At 40.2% G+C, this 7,036-nt stretch overlaps 1 long non-coding RNA gene across 1 annotated transcript; it reads left to right on the top strand.

Moving 5' to 3' along the window:
• The first annotated feature begins 2,406 nt into the window (after positions 1 to 2,406).
• Positions 2,407 to 5,392, top strand: LOC121813904. The gene is made up of 3 exons (XR_006053956.1): positions 2,407 to 2,526; positions 2,634 to 2,967; positions 5,272 to 5,392. It is a non-coding gene; the product is annotated as an uncharacterized LOC121813904 (long non-coding RNA).
• The last annotated feature ends 1,644 nt before the right edge of the window (positions 5,393 to 7,036 follow it).

Here is a 7,036-nt window from a genome sequence, read left to right as displayed (position 1 = left end):
CTACCATGGACAGTTCCAAGAAGGACTGAAGATTCAGTTCAAGTTTAAATAGTTTCAGCCTCCTACACTGTTAGCTACAATGGTTTAAAAGAGCTATATTTTTCATTGTTCCAGTGTTTACATTCAAAAAAAAAAAAAGTGAGCAAAGTATCTGAAGGACCTTTGGGGTTATCTACATGCACTTATCCATTTGTATTTGTGCCTTCCTAGATGCCAGGATAAGTTAGTTATTCCCGGTCGCCATGTAATAGTTACAATTGTGTAATTTCTTTTCTGCTTAGCAGCACTTGAAATGCTTTATTTTGCACATGTATCTACACCTTACTTGAGCCAACCTTTTTGTCACTGAAGTGCACTCGTTGATACTATACCTCACCTTATATGCGGTAATGGCTAACACTTTTATCTCCTGTGGGCTCTAAGTGGTAAAGGGGATTGTGTAAGAGTTTTATGCATTACAATGCTGGAGTGGAATTATTGTTTAATTGCCATCCAGAGTGGGGGTAGTGTTGCAGGAACGCAACGGCGTTCGACGGCGAGGAATGGTTAACACACCCATAGATTGCCGGCCTGTTAACTGAGTGTCCCAAGTTCTCAACGGAAGGCCAACTCCGGGCTAAAACCTAACCACGCGTCCGCGATTAGGGGTCAGTGCCACCTGCTGAACGAAAACTGCATTCCTAGGGGCCGCGCCCCAGTCCTAATTAAAATTACTCTATATATTATAAGCATCACTGCGAGGTCTCCGCCTCCAGTTTAATTACCTGACGACCGAAACCGCGTTTCTGCTGATCAATAAAACCAAATTCCCTACACTACCGGGTGACTGGCTGGCATCCAGTCAACCCACATCTTCTTTAAACACTTTAAACCGTATTGTCTCAAACACATATAACCTCTTAGATCAAAATTCACCCCCAAAATAAACAGCACTAAATTTAGACAGACCAATATTCCCTATTTTTAAAACTAATTACCCAAGATCAGAACAGAACATAAGCCCCACTGAGTGAACATTTAATTTAGCTTAATTTCCAATTCAGCACCTTTGGACGTCAACAGGCGGTGCTTACCTCTCCTATTCCGGGGCCCATCACTCAGTCGACCTCCTGGCTGTCCGTCTGACACCACTTATACCCCAGCCAAGCTCCATTTGTCCCTCCTCAAACCGGGTTTTTCGGCACCAGAATTGTCATGGTTCGGATTTTGAGGAAGAGACTACGACTGGGATATAGTTTGGATCAGCACAGATCATTTATTAAAACACACATTACAGTGTGGGAAGATGTTTCCACTCATGCTTTCTGGGAACCTAACCAATTGTGTATACAGAGTGTGCAGTTTTGTGAGTGTGGGTCCAGGCTAAAAAGTTCACCGTGTCCTCATATGACTTTACTGCGGCCTGCCTGGAGATACAGCTAAACTGGTGCTTTTCGCCACATAATAGAGTATTACTTCCAAACTGGGTTTTATCCTGCGTGTTCTGAAATAAATGATAAATGATACATGATAACCTGATGATAAGTGATGCAGACTAATGAAGTAATGATGAAATAATGACAGTGCATGTAAATGATAACCAAGTAACAGTAAAATAACAGGTTTTCCTCGACACACCTCATAAATCTGAAATCTGTATCTTTTCACCCTCCCTCCCTCATTAGGGCCCGTGTGTCTCGCTAATGTTTACTTACATCTGTCATTTTTTCCTTTCTCGTTTACTGATTTGCTCCAGTTGCCACAGAGAGCGCTGTACGGGCATCTCTCAGTGTCTGCGCTAGGATCAGTTGCGCAGGCAACAGTTCACCTGTGGAGGGTAACTCACTATTGCCTCTTCACAGGGAAACGATGATCTGGGTCTTTTTACTTTTAAAATCATTTATTTTAAGATTTTAGTTGTAATTCAGTAAACTATCATAACCCTAGATGGAACACGATGCAATCCTGGGCCACTTTGGACCACAGAAGGCCTAGATTCTCTATCCTAATACAGGCTATTCACAGCAAACCGTATATTTATCCTCGTGATAAATTAAAATTGGCAAATAAAATATCAGTGATTCCAAAATGTCTGCTTAGAAAATCTTTTAGATGTTTTTTTTTTTTATTTCCATTCACCGGTATGACGAACGCGGCCGTGACTCTGGCAGACGAGCTGAACACTTTCTATGCTCGCTTCGAGGCTGCAGCTAAGGACTCCAACAATGCTAGTGCTAGCGGCGCTAACGGCTGCAGACAGGAAGATACTGCCTTTAATGACTTTAATATTTGTACGTAAAGCAGGTAGACATCAAAGCATGTAACTGAACTCGCATGTTTTTTGTTTAGATACATGTGATCAGTGAACTTTATCTCATATAATGAAATCTATGATTAGAAGAAAATATTCTGGATCTCACTTATTTCTAAGCTCTGGTTAAAGCCCTGACCTCATGTGTTGATGACTCTTCACCTCTGTCTCCTCTCACATGGAGAAGATGATCTGCAGGATCCTGCTGCTCATCATCCTCACCTCATGTGTCTCTGGTTAGTTTACAGCTTCACTTTATGAACTCCAAATAAAGCTCAACAACAGATTTGTTCCAGTTCTCAGTGTGTCTGCTCCTCTCTTTCCCTCTCTGTCTCCTCAACAGGATCATTTGTAGTCAATGTGACACAGACCTGCTATCAGGCAGAGGAGAACCACAACATCACACTGGAGTGGACGTTCACCACCAAACCTGACAGATCCACCAAAACTCTCAACATCCTCTGTGAACTCTTCATCAGTGATAAACTCTCAGGATGAAAGTCTCAGGATGAAACGTTTTCAGGACGAGTCCAGAGTGACAAAGACGCCCTCAGAGAAGGACGAATCAGACTTCAACTGTGCAGACTCAGGACTGATGACTCAGGTCTGACCTCACCTGTGTGAGGTCAACACAGATTATGGCTTCAGTGTTGGAAGATGTCAACTTAATATCACTGGTGAGTTGTTTCAGTAAACTATGAATGAATTCAGATCAAAGTCAGAGTGAAGTATGCAATGTTAATTTTTATGATGGTGCGCTTTCTTTGCTATTGTGCAGTTTTGGTGATTAATAATTAAAATTATTTGGTAATATTGAAATTTAATTTAAGCACCTTTTCATCTGGGCCCACGTTCACTAAAAGTTTCTTTCAGTGTTAAAATTCAAAGCTCATGCACAGGAAAAAAAATCTAAGAATTTCAAAGTTCCTGTTAAGATCTAAGTTTTATATAAAAGAGCTCCTAAAGCTGTGAGGAAGGATGAGAAGCACTTGTGAGAGGCTCAGGAGTTTCTTCAGCAGAGAGAAAGACGAAGTTCACAGAAACATGTTGGAACAATGTTTCCCCTTCAGGTGAGGAAATAAAAATGGGCAACTTTGTGTAAAACTGTTATTTGATGAGGCTACAGAGACAGTTGACTTTATGAATTATTTAGGGTCTAAGAGCTGATGATGTTGTTGTTGTTGTTGTTAAAAGCTGAACCATTTTTCTCTGTTTCATTTATTTGGATTAAGAATTAAATATGCCAACACAATAAATGAACACCAGCATTAATATCAGCCTGTAGATTTACCCACTGAGGAGTTTTCAAATATTTAATCAGTTTGTCCAATGCAGGACTCAAAAACAAAAGGTAAATTCAAAGTAGCAGCTTTATTCACTGGGAAAAAAAACTCAAACACTAACTACAAGAAGACTAGACTGGAAACATGAACTCAAACTAGAAAACTGACCAGGAACAGAGAACTAGGAACTTTTCAGGAGCACAGCAGAAACACAGAGCAGATGTATGATGGTTAACAACGCTACAACGGACAGAGGAAAACACAGGGCTTAAATACAAGGGAGCTACGGTCGAGGGGGTTGGGAGACTCATCTTGTAACCTGGAAGGCTGCCGGTTCGATCCCCAGCTCTGTCTGTCTTGGTCATTGTGCCCTTGGGCAAGACACTTCACCTACCGCCTACTGGTGTTGGCCAGAGGGGCCGATGGCGCGATATGGCAGCCTCGCTTCTGTCAGTCTGCCCCAGGGCAGCTGTGGCTACAACCATAGCTTGCCTCCACCAGTGTGTGAATGTAGAGTTTGAGGGTCTTGAAAAGCGCTATATAAATGCAATTTATTATTATTATTATTATTATTATAACGAGGGAATCAAATGCAGGAGAGAGGAGAGCACAGCTGGGAATAATCAACATACATAACATGTAGAAAATCTCAACTTGCTGAGCACAGGACAGGGACTATCAAAATAAAACAGGAAGTATGAAAACAAAACCAGACTTGACACTGAGACACTGAAACATGACAGACTTTGGAACAGAGGAAACAAAAGTAACTAAATGTGGAACACAGGGGAAGACATAGTGACAGAGAACAAGACTCAGAACTAAGCAAACAACACACGGAGACAAATAAGGAGAACAAGAGTACAGAACTAAACCTTCACAAAAGACATGATATCCGGAACACTGGGGAGGCACAGAACCAAAACAGAAGCCAAGAGACCAGAAAGTATAAATAACATGAAATCCAAGACTATAAATAATTCAAAATACAAAACACTGGGTCACTGACCCAGGACCGGGACACAGTTACAGTCTGACTTCCAGTTTCTTTATTTTTAGTCCAATTTAATCCAACTCTAAGATTGAACTTTTATTTATGTGTTTGATCTTTGGTCTCATGTTTTCCTCCAAATCAAAGGGCTCGGTCACTCCTCCTCACTGAGGTAAAGTTTTAGTCCTTTCTCACTCAGAGCTGCTCTGACAGGTTTATGTAATCTCTCTTAAATTCCTCACTCAGATTTTTAGACTCAGTTTGGAGCTCTGAGAGCTTCCCTGACTGTTTGTGAAGCCCTACGTGATGGTTGGTAGCATTGAAGGTCTAACTGATAGTTTCTCTGCTTTTCTTCACTTTGATCACTGTCATTGCCGGATTTTGGTGGGGAAAATAATGAATGATCACTTTCATTGTTTTTCATGTTGATTAGATTCTTTTAATCAGCCTCTGTTCGATAGTTCATTCGAACATTCCAAGACTTCCTGTCCTCGGCCTCTCAGTGACCTTTGGTTTGTACAACCAGTAACAGGTTCAATTCAAAAGATTTTTTTTTTTTATCAATTAAAGGTTATCACTTCTATGTCAGTACTAAACAAACATACTTTTTACTGCACCAATAGACATAATTTATTTTATTGCAGATTGTTTTTATTTAATGTTTTATATTTACTTTAAGTGACTCATAAGTGTTTGTGTCTCTGCAGCCATGAGACCTGAAAGAAAACCTGAGACATCAAACACAGAGAGTCAAGGAAGGATTGACCTCTACTCTGGACTAATGGCAGCTCTGCTTCCTTTATTTATTTAAAAGAATAAATATGTTTATAATTTATTATTTGACTATTTTCTTATTTATTTATGGACATTAATTAAATGTCCGTTCATTTCATTTAAAACATTTAATTAATTATCATTCATTTTGTCACTCATGGCCCTCCGTAGTCTTCCACAGTGTTTTGTTTTTTTTGCAGTTTTCTTACCCCCAATTGGTTGTGACAGATGACTGCCCCTCCCTGAGGCGGATTCTGGCAGAGCTTTTTTCCCATTAAAAGGGAGTTTTCCCTTCCCACTGTCACCAAGTACTTGCTCAAAGGGGGTCATATGATTGTTTTGGCTTTCTCTGTATACAATATAAACTACTTTGACCTCGATGATGTTTTCATCGAGGTCAAGGAAAAGTGGGTTGATAGAATTGCTAGTCAGAGTAGTCTTGTGGATCAAGACCAGCAAGATCATCAGGGTAGAGAGTACATGCTATTATTTTGCAGCGATATGTTCTATGATTTTGCTGTTTCACCTGATGTTGTCCCCTCTCAAGCAAGGCTGCTGTCTTCTTGTAAAGTCTCTCGACACTTTGTGTACTAGCAGAATGGTCACCTAAAAGGGGAGCACTGTAAAAAGTTCAAATGGTTTGTCTACAGAGTTAACAGGAAAAAACAATGAACTGAATTGTTGGTGAGGTGTTTGAGTTCCAAGAGTGGCCATCAGGGCATTGCAGGCCTCCAAAGGCATGCGCGCGCGCGCACACACACACACACACACACACACACACGAGAATAATGTTCACAGGACTCTGGACCGCAGAGAGATCTGCACTGAGAGATGAATTCAAGGCATCAGAAAACAGAGAATCAATACTAGATGGTGGCAAGAGTATATCTGACTGACACATCAATCTGGCAATGACAGAATCTTTTTTTTCTATGGAACGTGAGGAAAATTATCAAGTAATAACTGACTGAAACATCTTCAGTGGATTTTAGGTGACTGCAAGTTTTATTCAGTGGAATGAGAGATAAGAGAGCAACTTCACATTATTACTTCTGTTTAAAGAGAAGATGATCTACTTGCTCTACATCTGATCTAGTCTTCTTTCTTATTCTGCGGATCTGAGATACACATAAATCAGGGCACAGCAGCAAAAAAAACAGGAACCACAAACTCACTCTTGCTAACAGACGAGTCCCAGCATTTACTGTGTAACCTGTCAAGTTCAAAGGACCATCTTTGCTGCAACTGCAGCTGCAAATGCAACCTGTACAATTACAAAAGCAGTTTTAAATTTCTTCCAGCGTTTTTCCTTTGGACTTTCAGCTCCTGCAATAAGACAGAAAAACAGGTGAATTTAATTTTTTTCTCACATTTGACAAACTTTGTTTTCTTAAACTGATAAAACAATTTTCAAACACAAACTTTGTTTTGCTAGTCAGATGGATAATTTATGTTATGAATTGGGTAGTCCTGGAGATGCTAACTCCAGAGGTCAAAAAGCAACCACTTTTGCTCCTCCCCTTTGTGAGTGTGGACGCTTCATCTCTTTGCTCTTGAATGCTTTGCTTCTTATATTGATTTTTATTGATTTTTATGCTGATTTTTTCCCTTTTTTTCGTGTGAGCTTACCTGCGATAACTTCTGGACACTTGTAGATCATTAGGACTAGAGTGTTCTTAACAGAAACAGCAACATTTT

The sequence above is a fragment of the Haplochromis burtoni genome, unplaced genomic scaffold, assembly GCF_018398535.1.
Source record: "Haplochromis burtoni strain Fernald_Lab_line unplaced genomic scaffold, NCSU_Asbu1 Contig_3402, whole genome shotgun sequence".
NCBI classification, from domain to species: domain Eukaryota; kingdom Metazoa; phylum Chordata; class Actinopteri; order Cichliformes; family Cichlidae; genus Haplochromis; species Haplochromis burtoni.
Note: the sequence above shows the minus strand (reverse complement) of the source record. Positions and strands in the feature narration are given on the sequence as shown.